This window comes from Scyliorhinus torazame, chromosome 5, assembly GCF_047496885.1.
Source record: "Scyliorhinus torazame isolate Kashiwa2021f chromosome 5, sScyTor2.1, whole genome shotgun sequence".
Taxonomy (NCBI): Eukaryota; Metazoa; Chordata; class Chondrichthyes; order Carcharhiniformes; family Scyliorhinidae; genus Scyliorhinus; species Scyliorhinus torazame.
In genome coordinates, this window is record NC_092711.1 from 179,505,889 (window position 1) to 179,520,926 (window position 15,038).

The 15,038-nt window shown below is 50.5% G+C and overlaps 1 long non-coding RNA gene across 1 annotated transcript; it reads left to right on the top strand.

Moving 5' to 3' along the window:
* The first annotated feature begins 8,687 nt into the window (after window positions 1-8,687).
* Window positions 8,688-13,544, top strand: LOC140422556 (uncharacterized). The gene is made up of 2 exons (XR_011947522.1): window positions 8,688-10,509; window positions 12,737-13,544. It is a non-coding gene; the product is annotated as an uncharacterized lncRNA (long non-coding RNA).
* The last annotated feature ends 1,494 nt before the right edge of the window (window positions 13,545-15,038 follow it).

Consider the following 15,038-nt stretch of genomic DNA (forward strand, 5'->3'; position numbering starts at 1 on the left):
TCCATAAACAGGTCTTCGAAGCATTTGATCCCCAAGCGGTCCCACTCCTTAAGCCTGGCATCCAATCTCGCTGGGACAAATCTACGGTTACCACAAATCGGGGCCTTTCTGTACATGTCCTCCAGGCCAAAATGTAGCCGGCGCTGATTTCACACCCTCAAGAGTGGAAACTAGGACTGGATTGGGGGAGTACCTACCCGGTGAGAATGGCCTTAAGCCAATGGCCTTAAGGAGGTCTCCCTACACGAGGCCTCCTCCGCCCTGCACCGCACCGAACCCTTGATCTAACCCTCATTTCCGGACCATGACAATACTGGCAGCCCAGTAGTAACTTTGAAAATGAGGGCGAACCAGGCCAGCACCCCACCTACCTCTCTCCAGATCAACTCTTTTAATACGGGGAACCCTCCCCGCCCACACAAAGCCCAGAATAAGCCTATTGATCTTTGTGAAAAAAGATTTGGGCAGAAAGACTGGGCGATCCTAGAATACAAAAAGGAACCTCAGCAGGATCACCATCTTTTTTGTCTGGACTCTCCCGGACAGAGATAGCGGCAGCCTGTCCCATCGTTTAAACTCCTCCCACTTCCCCTGCACCAAACTTGCCAGATTTAACTTGGGAAGCTGAGCCTAGTCCCCCTGCCACCGGAATCCCCAGATTGCAAAAGCTCGCCCTCGCCAGGAGAAACGGGAGCCCCACTCAAAACATCCCTCCTGCCCTCCAGAGCCCAACGGAAGCATCTCACTCTTCACCGGAGCTTGAATCCAGAGAAGGAGCCAAACCCAACTCAGAATCCCCAGAGTCTTCTCAAATGACTCCGTGGGATTAGAAATGCACGACAGGAGGTCATTCGCGTACAAAGAGAGCCGGCAGTCCACTCCCGACCTCCACACTAAATATCTCTCCACTTTCCCCGACGTCCAAAATTGCTCAATCGCAAGGGCGAAGAGCAAAGGAGGCAGTGGGCGCCCTACCACGTCCCACGTTGCAAACTCAAATACTCAGAGTTAACCCCATTAGTGGAGACGCTTGCTTTCGGGGCTTTGTACAAGTCTAATCCAGTCCACGAATCGCTGTCTGAACCCAAACCGCGCCAAAATGTCAAACAAGTCCACTATTCCACTCGGTCAAATGCCTTCTCGGTATTCATTGACACCATAACCTCCACCTCCCTTCCTCCTGCCGGCATAATGATTATGCCGAATAGCCTCTGTGTATTGGTCGCTAATAATCTGCCTTTTACAAAGCCTGTTTGGTTCTCTCCAACCACATCCGGCACACATCCCTTGACACGGGTCACCAAGATTTTAGCCGGAAGCTTCGCATCTACATTTAGGAGTGAAATCGGACGATACGATCCACCCTTTTTTGGGGATGAGGGAAACGGAGGCTGCCCGATCCACCCCAGTTCATCCCCTGGCGGCGGTTCCGATTGGTATAATCTCTGATGGGAGGACCCTGCCGGGTCCGTTGCCACCTCACCTCCCTCGTGCCTGAGCCTACCTATTTCCCTAGCAGCCATCAGTTCTTTTCAGTTGGTGGGCAAGCATCCTGCCAGCCTTCTCCCCATGTTCGGACACAAGCCCTCTGCCAAGATCGACTGCCAACCTATCCTGTTTACTCCTCTTGCTTCCCCCTCAGTCTGTACACCTGGATTGAGATGAGCTCTCCCCCAACTATAGCCTTCAGTGCTTACCACAGCACCCCGGCAGAGACAGCCCCCATGTCGTTCTGGCCCACCTAGTTACAAATGGCCCCTTCCAACCTCTCACATATTCCCTCATCCGCAAGGAGACCAGCGTCCAGTCTCCACTGGGGTCTGCAAGGGGATGGCTTTTCTGCCCGCAGGTCCATCCAGTGCGGAGCGGGGTCAGACTCCACATCTTATCTAACACAAAAAAACGTTGACCCGAGAATAAAGTTAAAATGTGAAAAGGAAGAAAACTTCCTCGCCCTCCCAAAGCGCCATGGATCCACGCCACCCATAAGCCGCATGAATCCCGACAGTTCCCCAGCCATCACCGATATCGCTCTACCCCCCACCGAGGATGGATCTGTGTGTGTACAGATCAGGGACTGAACCCATCTCACAAAATCCACATTGTCCCAGTTTGGGGTTTATATATCACAGTACTACTGGGGAGGCCTCCAACCGCCCACTCACCAGCACAAATCTTCCACCTGGATCAGCAATGAACTTCTTCATTGGGAAAGACACCCTCTTATCAACACGGCCACCCCTCTTGTCTTCATGTCAATTCACGGCCTGACTAACTGAGAAGGCCCCTTCTCAAGCCTTTACCGGCCCACCACCTTCAAACGAGTCTCCTGGAGACACATCAAGTCCGCCTTCAGAGTCTTCAGATAGCGAATATGCGCTACCTTTTAACAGGTTCATTTAGGCCCCGGACATTCCAAGTTACCAATCGAGTGAGGGGGGACCTACACCCCTTCCTCCCCCACCCCCCAAAAAAAAACCCGGGACCTACACCCCCCCACAGACCTACACCCCTTCCTCTCCCCAACCCCCCAACAATAATCAGCCATATTTTCGCTTGAGCCAATCACCCCAAGTTGTCAAGTCACACCCCTTGGGGTCCTCGTGAGGCTTCCGCTGCCACCGAATTCTATATCTCAATGCCCTAACATCACCGTCAGCTTCCCTGTACCCCCCCATCCCACCCCCTACCCTACCCCTCAAATTAAACTAAACCAAAAAGAAGAAATATTCAAAACCCTACCCTCCTCACACCACCTCGCCCCCCACGTCCCTCCCGTTGACTGGTACTCACAGCAGTCTGGTGGCCACCACTCGAGGTCTGTGACTACCCTGAACCCACCATATCACCCAAGCCCAATCATAAAAAACACAAATAAATAAATAACCCCTAACCCACCCTCCACCTCCCCCCAGCCCTGAACATCAGGCCCATCTCAATAAAACAAAAAATACAGGAAGGAGAATGATAGATAGGAGAGCATTGCAACGATACAGGAGTGCACAAGAGTCAAACCAACAACGATATCATCAACGGCACACAACAATCACATTTTTTACGTATTTACAGGTTCCCAATCCCCTGGTCCCAAAGAAACTTGTCCGCCTTCTTTGGGGTGTTTGAAAAGTACTCCGGCTTACGGAAGGCGATCCACAAACAAGCCGGATACAACATTCCAAATCTCACACCCCCCTCATGCAGGACCGCCTGTTCAATCTGGCTCGGCAGTTCCCTGACCCATTCGGGACATGTTCTGATTACACTTCCCTCCCACAGGCTCCTCTTGGCCTACCTCAGAATCTTGTCCTTGTCCAGGAAACGGTGCAGACGCACGACCATCGCCCTTGGTTGCCCGCCTTTGTGTTCCTCCCAAGGCCCTTACCGGATATTCAGAGGTTTCCAACGTCTGTTTCTGGAAGTGAGCAGTAAAATAGTCCACCAGCTGAGCTGCGGACCTCTGGGCCCGATGAGCCAACTCTGAGCCCGCCGCCATCGCGCCTTCAACCGCGCTCTCCAGTGCCTCGCAGTCTGCTTGCAGCCGCTTGGTTTTGTCGTTGCTCTTGGCCACGTGCAGTCCGCACCCTGCACAAAACATTGCCGACACCTTCACCTGCGAGAGTCGGGACTGCACTCAAAGGTCCGATCGTGGTTTGTAGTAAAAGTAGGGTGCCACCAGGTACACAGCCGTCTAGCGCACGGTCGCCACCGGAAGTCAACGTGCTGTACATCTTAACAACAGCCATGATCTTGTTGAATGGTGGAGCAGGCTCAAAGGGCAAATGGCCGACTCCTGCTCCTAATCCGATGTTTTCCTGTGTTTAAATATCTGATAATCTGCAAGAGACAGAATAATCCCTCCATTGTCCCCTTCACAAGTCTATCTTGCTAACAGCACACTGCTGAATTCCATGTCCAGGAATCACAGTCGACTGAAGATGGAAAACATTGCTGCTTGCTGTGTTTACTGAAAGTTTTCTTCTTCCAATAATTAGCGTCCAAAGTTACTTCCGCGAGAGGAGAGTCCTCGTTGCTGCTCAGATGTAAGTTTTCCAGTTCAGTTTTGGAAACAGTCTGTTTGTCAAGTCACCCTGCAGTCTTCCCTTTTCTAGAGAAAAGCAGCCCCAGCCTTTCCTGAGGGTGAAATGCTCTCGGTTCTGGTATTATTCTTGTGAATCTTTGTTGCACCATCTCCCGTGCCTCTATTTCCTTTTTCTAAATGGAGATGACAAACATTGACAGTGCTCCCAGTGTAGTCTAACCCTGTTTCCAAACAAGTTGAACATAACCTCCCTGCTTTTCAATTCTATCTCTCCAGAATGGAGCCCTAAATGTGGGCTCCACACTTTAGGAAAGATGTGAAGTTCTCAGAGAGGGTGCGGAGGAGATTTACGAGAATGGCACCAGGGATGAGGGACTTCAGTGAGTTGGAGAGATTGGAGCAGCTGAAATTGTTCTCTTTATATCACCGAGTAATTAGGGCAGAGAAGGAGGCCATTCAGCCCGTTGATTCCAGGCTATGATGTAGATATAGCTCGAGTACACAAGGCCATAAGGCATAGGAGCAGAAGTCGGCCATTCGGCCCATTGAGTCTGCTCTGCCATTCAATGAGATTGTGACTGATCTGATGTGTTAATCCTCAAATCCACATTCCCGCCTTATCCCCATAACGCTCGATTCCCTTACTGATTGAAAATCTGCCTATCCCAGTCTTGAACATAGTTAACGACCCAGCCTCCACAGCTCTCTGTGGTAAAGAATTCCACAGATTCACTATCCTCAGAGATGAAATTCCTCCTCATCTCTGCCTTAAATGGGGGACCGACGTTACTCTGAGATGATGCCCTCTGGTCCTAGACTCTCCCACAAGAGGAAACATCCTCTCAGTATCTACCCTGTCAAACCCCTGAGAATCCTGTATGTCTAAATAAGGTCGCCTTTCAGTCTTCTAAACTCCAATGAGTACAGGCCCAACCTCCTCAACCTCTCCTCATCAGAACATCCCACCATTCCCGGGATCAACCGAGTGAACCTTCTCTGGGCTGCCTCCGATGCCAGTATATCTTTCCTGCGATAAGGGGAAAATAGTTCACAAAACTTTACAAAACCTGAAATCGGTGTCCCCCTCATCCTTGTCCCATCAGCTAAAGGGAACAGCTTTTCTTTATCCACCTTATCTAAACCTGTCATAATCTTGTCCACCTCTATCAAATCTCCCCTCGACCTCCTTTGCTCCAAGGTGAACAACCCCAGCTTCTCCAGCCGAACCTTGCGATTAAAATCCCTCATCCCTGGAACCATTGTGGTAAATCTCCTCTCCCCCCTCTCGAGGAGCCTCACATCCTCCCTAAAGTGTGGTGATCCAGAACTGGACTCCATACTCTAGTTGCGGCCCAACCAGAGCTTTAGAAAGGTCCAGCATAACTTTCCTGCTTTTGTTCTCAATCCCTCTATTCCTGAAGCCCAAGATCCCATTCGCTCCAAACAGGAAAATCAAACATTTTTGCTTGAACATAAAAAGCATTTAACATTCTTAAAAAGAGACGGATGCTCTTTGAGGCTGGGAGCAAAGCGGTGAGACTGGGAAGTTCAACAGAAACTCTCTGACTCTCGCACCTCACCAACTGTCAGAATGAACATGGTTCAGTCTGGGTGTCATTAACGGCAGCAATAGCAGCAGAATCCAATCCCTGTGAAGACTTGTGAAGTCGCTGGTGCTTCCGCAGGTTGTGTAACAGAGTGAATCTCTTCCCACACTCGGAACAGGTGAATGGCCTCTCCCCAGTGTGAACACGCTGGTGTGTTCGCAGGGTGGATGACTGACTAAATCCTTTCCCACACTGAGAACAGGTGAACGGTCTTTCCCCAGTGTGAACTCGCTGGTGTGTCCGTAATTTGGATAGATGAGTGAACCCCTTCTCACACTGAGAACAGGTGAACGGTCCCTCCCCAGTGTGAACTTGCTGGTGGACTAGCAGGTTGGATAACTGATTGAATCCCTTCCCACACTGAGAGCAGGTGAACGGCCTCTCCCCGGTGTGAATTCGCTGGTGTCTCAGCAGGTCGGATGACATTTTAAACTTCTTTTCACAGTGAGAGCAGCTAAACGGTCTCTCCTCCTCAGTTTGAATGCGCTGGTGGAACATCATGTCTACAGAGGTTTTAAAACCACCTCCATTGTCAGAGCATTTGTTATGGCTGCTCTGGTGTCTCAGCATGTTGGATAACTGACTGAATGCCTTTTCACACACGGAGCAGGTGAACGGCCTCTCCCCAGAGTGAACTCGCTGGTGTGTCTGCAAGTGGGATGACCGAGTGAATTCCTTCCCACACTGAGTGCAGGTGAACGCCCTCTCCCCAGTGTGAAGTCGCTGGTGAGTCTGCAGGTTGGATAACTGGCTGAATCCCTTCCCACACACAGAGCAGGAGAATGGCCTCTCCCTGGTGTGACTGCGTTGATGAATTTCCAACAGCGATGGGCCTTTGAATCCCTTCCCACAGTCCTCACATTTCCATGGTTTCTCCATAGTGCGGGTGTCGACGTATCTCTCTAGCTTTGATGATCTATTGAAGCCTCGTTCATACACAGATCACGTGTACAGTCTCTGTTAATGTGAATTGTGCAATGTCTTTTCAGGCTGTGTAACTGGTTAAAGCTCTTTCCAGTCAGTGCTCTGGAACACTCTCACTCGGGTATGTGTGAGTCTCAGACCTTTTCCAGTCAGTGATGATTCCAATATTTTTAACCAGGCAGGATAAACAAACAATTTTTGCGAAGATTCCAATGCCGATAATATTTTGGTCCCAATGAATCAAGAGGTTCTGCCAGATCGTCCTGTGATGTTGGGTTTGAGATTTCAGCCTTTGAAGCCTGCCCTTCTAATATCCTGTAAAAGTTTACAAAATTCATCACTGTCAGTACAAGATAGACATTCAGAAGAGACAATTCTATATGATATGGAACAGTCTTTTCTCACTTGTTCCTCAAAGGTAAACATCGGTCTCTCACACTCTTCCCCCATTTTCACTCTGTTAGTTCATTCTGGTCGACAGGCAAGTCTCACCATTTCCCACCCAAGAAACAGAGTCCTGCTAATCATATATAGAACTGGAAGAAAATTAGCTGGAAATTTTGCCTTTTTTTTAGGCACAAAAGGCATTAGAAGGGCAGGATTCAATACCTCCCTGTTGCATTCACCATAGCAAAGTATCCCCCAATCAGTTCTGACTTTGCAACCAACCGAGGCCTACTTTCTGAAGCATTATACATTGTTCCCTTACAGATAACGACACTAGACATTTCTCTGTCTGATATTAATTTACTGTCCCCTTAAATGTCAGCCATCTCCTGGGGAAAGCAGCCCTTTAATTGTGAACATTGGGAAAGAGACCATCCTTTTAGCCAGACAAATAAATGTGTCAAGCTGAGGGAGCAAAGACTGTCAATGTCTTTAAGAGAGAGAGACCTGGGCCAAGCTTTGCAGAGTCTGCACCCTCCCTTGATTCACTTCCTTTCCCTTCAGTTGCTGCAAGTCACCAATTGAAGGTCAGAATGAGAAATGGAAAGGGGGAGAAAAGAATGTGTTTTACTCACAGACGTTGGAGGCAGGAAGAAGTTTTACGTCGAACTTCCGCTTGGTGACGTCACAATGGGACCCTGCCTAAATCGGCCAATAGAAAGCAGCTTCTCCCCGCCCCCACTATTGTTACTATTCCCCCTCCAGCCAAGGCTTCCAAACAACTGGCTGACGGCTCCGGCCAGAGCGGGAATCTGCTCGTTGTTAGCCCTCCTCCCCCCCAGCACTGGACTGCGCATGTCCAACGGAGAGGAGCAGCTGCGCATGTGCGGGGGAGAGCCCACTTCCCGGCTTCGTTGTTGACGAATGGAATGACCGGAAGTACTCTGATGCTCCAGCCAATCAGAGCGCGGGATTTGTGTGAATGAAGATTGAGCTTCACACAGACTGAAACACCCTTCTGTCTCCAACATGGAATAGAATCCCGACAGCACAGAGAAAGGCCATTTGGCCCATCCAGTCTGCACCAACCCTTTGAAAGACCACCCGATCCTCCGCCCTGTAACATCACCCTAAGGGGCAATTTGGCATGCCCAATTCATCCCAGGTGGATTGGCCATTCTAAATTGCCCTTAAGTGTCCAAAAAGGTTAGGTGGGGTTACAGGGATAAAGGGGATCGGGTGCAGGCGTGGAGCTTAAGTAGGGTGCTCTTTCCAAAGGCCGGTGCAGACTCGAGGGGCTGAATGGCCTCCTTCTGCACTGTAAATTCTATGATTCTAACCTGCACATCTTTGGACTGTGGGAGGAAACCGGAGCACCCGGAGCAAACCCACGCAGACATGGGGAGAAATTGCAGACTCCGCACAGACAGTGACCCAAGGTCAGAATCAAACCCGGGTCCCTGGCGCGATGAGACAGCACTGCGCCACCGTGTTGCATCTAATATTCTGACCCTCGATTGGTGACTTGCAGCAACTGAAGGGAAAAGAAGTGAATCCAGGGAGGGTGCAGACTCTGGAAAGCTTGGCCCAGGTCTCTCTCTCCCTTAAAGACATTGACATCCTTTGCTCCCTCAGCTTGACACATTTATTTGTCTGGCTAAAAGGATGGTCTCTTTCCTAATGTTCACAATCAAAGGGCTGGCTTCCCCAGGAGATGGCTGACATTTAAGGGGACAGTAAATTAATATCAAAAAGAGTAATGTCTAGTGTTTTTATATGGTACATATTCAATATATTATTTATGTTCTGTAATAAGTTAATTTTTTATTATTTCTAATTCTGTAATATACTGTAACTACATTATATATTTCCAGTCATCTGTTCACTCAAAGGATTGTTAGTCTCTGGAACTCACTTCCCCAGGGACCAGTGAAGTCTGGGGCCATTGAATATATTCAAGGATGAGTTGGACAGACTTTTCATTGATATGAGAGTCACGGGGAACAGGTAGGAAAATGAAGAAGTAGCGAAGATGTGGGGGGATTTCTTCACACAAAGATGTGATCAAGCTTTGTGATCAAGGAGTGTGGAGCCTTAGTCGTCAAGTATTTTCAAGTTGGAGATTGATAGGTTTCTAGATGTTGAAGATATCAAAGGGTCTGGAGGATAGTGTGGAAAAATGGTGCTGTGGTAGATCGGTCAATTATCTAATTAAATGGCTGAGGTGGTCCAAAGAGCCGAATGGCTTGCAGCAGCTCCTATTTCTTATAAACCTCTGAGATTCACCTCAATGTGAACCTATTGATCAGCATGATTCACACCTTCAGGAGAATTGGGAGGGTGAATATTAGATGCAGCAGAGTGAGAATGGAGGGAGAGTGTGTGGGATGGAGATTTGCAGCTTTTGGGGAATGAGAAAAGTAGGAATGGTCCATAGAAATAAGAATTGTCTGTTTTGAATTTCTGTTCTGTACTGACAGTGATGATTTTTGTAAATTGTGAGGAGGATTTACAGACAGATATCACAAACCAAAAGTCCAGATCTCACAGAGTCACACGATTAATAGGACCGTGAATATCAACAGCCTTATAATCTGGAAGGAGAAATATTTGTCTGTTCTGTCTGCTTCAGAAAATGCTACACATTGAGTGTGACTGGAAAAACACTGAGACACACACGCACCCGAGTGAGAGTGTTCCAGTGCACTGACTGTGGAAAGAGCTTTAACCAGTAACACAGCCTGAATACATATCACACCATTCACAGTGGGGAGAGGCTGTACATGTGTTCTGTGAGTGGTCACATGCAGCATGAAGAAACTATGGAGATGTTGGGACTGTGGGAACAGATACAGAACCCGATCTGTGCTGGAAACTCATTGATGCATTCACAATGGGGAGAGACTGTTCATGTGCTCTCAGTGTGGGAAGGGATTCAGTGATTCATCCACCCAGCCGACACACCAGTGAATTCACACTGGGAGGACGCCGTTCACCTGTTCTCAGTGTGGGAAGAGATTCACACCGTTTGATAACTTGCAGGCATATCAGCATATTCACACAGGGGAGAGGCCATTCACCTGCTTTCATTGGTGGAAGAGGTCACTCGGTTAGACAACCTGCAGAAACACCAGCGAGTTCACACTGGGGAGAGGACGTTCACCTCCGCCTCCGCACAACACGTGCGACTCATGGGGGCCACCATCTTGGCCATCCTCCCCCACGCGGCCGGCCACGTGCGATCCATGGGGGCCGCCATCTTGGACGCCATCGTCCTCACCGCCCGCCATGCTCGACCAACGGGGGCCGCCATCTTGCCCGCCATCTACTACACTGCCCGAGATGTACGAACGACATGGACAGCAGCCATCGCGGGGCCGCCCCAGCACCTCCGATCACGCCGCCGGCTACCCCCAGCTCAGCGTGGTCACCCTGGACCAGTTGCAACCGAAGCACCTCCGGAGCTCCATAATGGCCGTCCGGGTAAACGGGTACAAGACACCTTGCCTTTTCGACTCTGGGAGCACAGAGAGCTTCATTTACCCGGACATGGTAAGATGTTGTTCGCTCCCAATATTCCCGACGCGACAAACTATCTCCCTCGCCTCTGGGTTGCACTCGGTGCAAATCCAAGGGGGCACTACTGCAACCCTAGCGATCCAGGGCGCTGAGTACGCTAATTTTAAACTATATGTGCTCCCAGACCTCTGCGCTCCTCTCCTCTTCGGACTCGATTTTCAGTGCAACCTCAGGGGCTTAACTCTTAAATTCGGGGGGCCCCTCCCCCCGCTCACCATATGCAGCCTCGCGACCCTAAAAATCGACCCTCCCCCCTCTTTGCAAACCTCACCGCCGATTGTAAGCCAATAGCCACCAGAAGCAGGCGGTATAGTATGCAGGACAGGACGTTCATTAGGTCCGAGGTCCAGCGTCTCTTGCGGGAAGGGGTCATAGAAGCCAGCAATAGCCCCTGGAGAGCTCAGGTGATGGTCGTCAAGACCGGGGGAAAGTTCAGGATGGTGGTTGATTACAGCCAGACCATTAACCGCTTTATGCAACTCAATGCGTACCCCCTTCCCCAGATTGCAGACATGGTAAATCAGATCGCGCACTACCGCGTGTTCTCTACGGTAGATCTGAAGTCTGCATATCACCAGCTCCCAGTCCGCCCGGAGGACCGCCACTCCGCGGCGTTTGAGGCAGATGGCCGCCTTTTCCATTTCCTCTGGGTCCCCTTTGGCGTCACAAACGGGGTTTCGGTGTTCCAACGAGCAATGGACCGAATGGTGGACCAGTACAGGCTGCGGGCCACGTTTCCATACTTGGACAATGTAACCATCTGCGGCCATGATCAGCAGGATCACGACGCCAACCTCCACTGATTTCTCCAAACCGCCCAAAAACTCAACCTCACCTACAACAAGGAGAAATGCTTTTTCCGCACAACCAGGCTAGCCATCCTCGGCTACGTCGTGGAAAACGGGGTCCTAGGGCCCGACCCTGACCTTATGCGCCCCCTCCTCCAATTCCCTCTCCCTCACTGCCCCAAGGCCCCGAAGAGGTGCCTTGGATTTTTCTCCTATTACGCCCAGTGGGTCCCCCAGTATGTGGACAAAGCCAGCCCACTATTTAAGGCCACCCTCTTTCCACTGGCAGCTGAGGCTCGCCAGGCCTTCAACTGCATCAAGGCGGACATCGCCAAAGCTGCAATGCGCGCGGTGGACGAGTCCGTCCCCTTCCAGGTGGCGGGCGATGCCTCAGGTCACACTCGCCGCCACTTTCAACCAAGCAGGCAGACCGGTAGCGTTCTTTTCCCGGACCCTCACCACCTCTGAAATTCGACACTCCTCGGTCGAAAAAGAAGCCCAAGCCATCGTGGAAGCCGTACGACACTGGAGGCACTACCTCGCTGGTAGGAGGTTTACCCTCATCACCGACCAACGATCGGTTGCCTTTATGTTTGACAATACGCAGCGGGGCAAGATCAAGAATGACAAGATCTTGAGGTGTCGAATCGAACTCTCCACCGATAACTACGATATAGTATATCGTCCTGGGAAGCTCAACGAGCCCCCAGATGCCCTGTCCCGCGGCACGTGCGCCAGCGCACAAGATGACCGATTACGTGCTATCCACGATGACCTCTGCCACCCACGGGTCACCCGGCTCGCCCACTACATCAAGGACCGCTACCTGCCCTACTCCATCGAGGAGGTCAAAGCTGTAACCAGAGACTGCCAAATCTGTGCGGAGTGTAAACCGCACTTCTATGACCAGATAAGGCCCACCTGGTAAAGGCGTCCCGGCCCTTTGAACGCCTTAGTATCGATTTCAAAGGGCCCCTCCCCTCCAATAATCGCAACATGTACTTCCTGAACATCATAGACGAGTTCTCCCGTTTTCCGTTCGCCATTCCCTGCCCCGATATGACCACTCCCACAGTCATCAAAGCCCTGCACAGTGTCTTCACCCTGTTCGGTTTCCCCAGCTATGGCCACAGCGACAGGGGCTCGTTGTTCATGAGCGACAAACTGCGTCCGTACCTGCTCAGTAAGGGCATCGCCTCGAGCAGGACTACCAGCTATAACCCCAGGGGAAACGGGCAGGTGGAGAGGGAGAACGCGACAGTCTGGAAGACCGTCCTACTGACCCTACGGTCCAGGAATCTCCTGGTTTCTCACTGGCAGGAGGTCCTCCCCAATGCGCTCCACTCTATTAGGTCCCTCCTTTGCACGGCCACAAACCAGACCCCTCATGACCGCTTGTTTGTTTTCCCTAGGGTGCTACCTCAGGGGCCTCGCTTCCACCCTGGCTGATGACATCGGGTCCAGTCCTCCTCCGAAAACATGTTCGGAGCCATAAGACCGACCCCCTGGTAGAGAGGATCCAGCTCGTGCACTCCAACCAGACACCCCGATGGCCGGCAGGATACCGTCTCCGTCCGGGACCTGGCACCCGCAGGCTCCGACACCACGACCACTACTGCATCCCCCACACTAGGTCCCGTCCAACCTCCCATGTTCAGCGCCCCAACCCCTGTCCAACCTCCCATGTTCAGTGCCCCTACCCCTATCCAACCTCCCATGTTCAGCGCCCCTACCCCGATATGGTTCTCACGCTCCCTCCCACCCGCCACATCGGTCCACAGGAATGAAGCTCCGGAAGAGCCGCTCCTGGAGTCCACGCCTGTGCCTGCTCCGGGCCCAGCTCCACAGCCACCCGAAATGGCTGCAGCACCAGTGCTTCGGCAGTCGCAACGTACGATCCGGGTACCAGACCGACTGAATCTGTAAACCCGTCACCCCCGCTGGACTTCATTTTTTAAACAGGGAGTGAATGTGGTGAATGGAACTACTGTTAATTCACCAGTGCACTGTGATATGTTACTGCTGTATCATGTTACGTTATGTGTTTAACCCTGTGGGCTCCACCTATGGGCCATTGTACGGCTTCACCCACAGGGGGATATGTCGGGGCATGTACGGGCTCGCCCATGGCTCCACCCCTTACAGGAAATATGAAGGCAGCTGACCTGCGGGGCCGTATTCATTGTTGTAAGCTGATTAAAACAACGGTTTACTTCTCAACGTGTCTCTCAGTGAATTGATGGTCACATCACTGCTGTTATTGTTTCTGCTCCGAATTACATCCAGGACTGAGCCATATTCATTCTCACAGTGGGTGAAGTGGGAGGGTCGGAGGGTTTCCTTCTGCTGGACTGGCCGCTCTCACGACTATGTTTCCAGTGGGCTGATTCTCTCTGAGCCTTGTTGTGATTATCTGCTTCTAAGTTTCAGAAGGACCACAGAGTGAAAGGGTGTTGGAAGTTCAAAGCGAATTAGTTCCCATTTATGTTTGGAACCCCACAAAGCACGCCATGTTGCCGTGGAAATGGGCAATGGTGGATACATGGTTCTTTTGTTTAATTTATCTGGGTGTTTCTCACAGAAGGAAACTATCAGTGTATGAGGGGCAAGTTGTCTGAAGTGGACTGGGAAACTGATGGGAAACAGGCGACAGCTAAGGAGGGCATGGTAGCACAGTGGTTAGCACTGTTCCTTCACACCGCCAAGGACCGGGGTTCGATTCCCGGCTTGGGTCACTGTCTGTGCGGAGTCTGCATGTTCTCCCCGTAGGTTTCGTCCGGGTGCTCCAGTTTCCTCCCACAAGTCCCGATAGACGTGCTTGTTAAATTAATTGGACATTCTCAATTCTCCCTCTGTGACCCGAACAGCGCCGGAATGTGGCGACTAGGGGCTTTTCACAGTAACTGCATTGCAGTGTTAATGTAAGCCTATTTGTGACACTAATAAAGATTATGTTTAAGGAATTATTACATATTTACAAGGGGGTCAGTTAGCTCAGTTGGTTTGATGGCTGATTCATGATGTGGAGCGATGCCAACAGCGCGGTTTCAACTCTCATATCGGCTGAGATTATCCATGAAGGCCCCGCCTTCCCAACATTGCCCCTCGCCTGAGATGTGGTGACCCTCTGGCTAAATCACCACCAGTCAGCTCCCTCTCTCTCTCAAAGGGGAGAGCAGCCTGTGGTCCTCTGGGACTATGGCAACTCTCATTTCACATTTATACAACAAATGTAGATTCCTTTAAGAAACAAAAAATCCAACAGTAAAATTGATGCAACTGTTGCGAACAATAAAGGTTAAAGATTCCATTATATCAAAGGAAGAGGCTCATAAAGTGGCCAAAATAGTAGTGAGCCTGAGGATTGGGAACTTGTTTTCGAATTCAGCAAAGGAGGACCAAGAAACTGATAAAGAGAAAATAGAATATGAGAGCAAACTGGGGAGAACTGGAAAAGCTCCTCTAGGAATGTGAAAAGGAAAAGATTAGCAAAGACCAATGTGGGTCCATTCCAGGCAGAGACAGAGTTTATAATGGAGGATAAGGAAATGGCAGAGAAACTAAACAATGTGTGTCTGTTTCACGGAGGAAGAGACAGAAATTATCACCAAAACACGAGAGAACCAAGGGACCAGTGAGCACGAGGAACTGAAAGAGATTAGTATCAGTGAAAAAGTAGTACTGGAGAAATTAATGTGGTTGAAAGTTAATAAA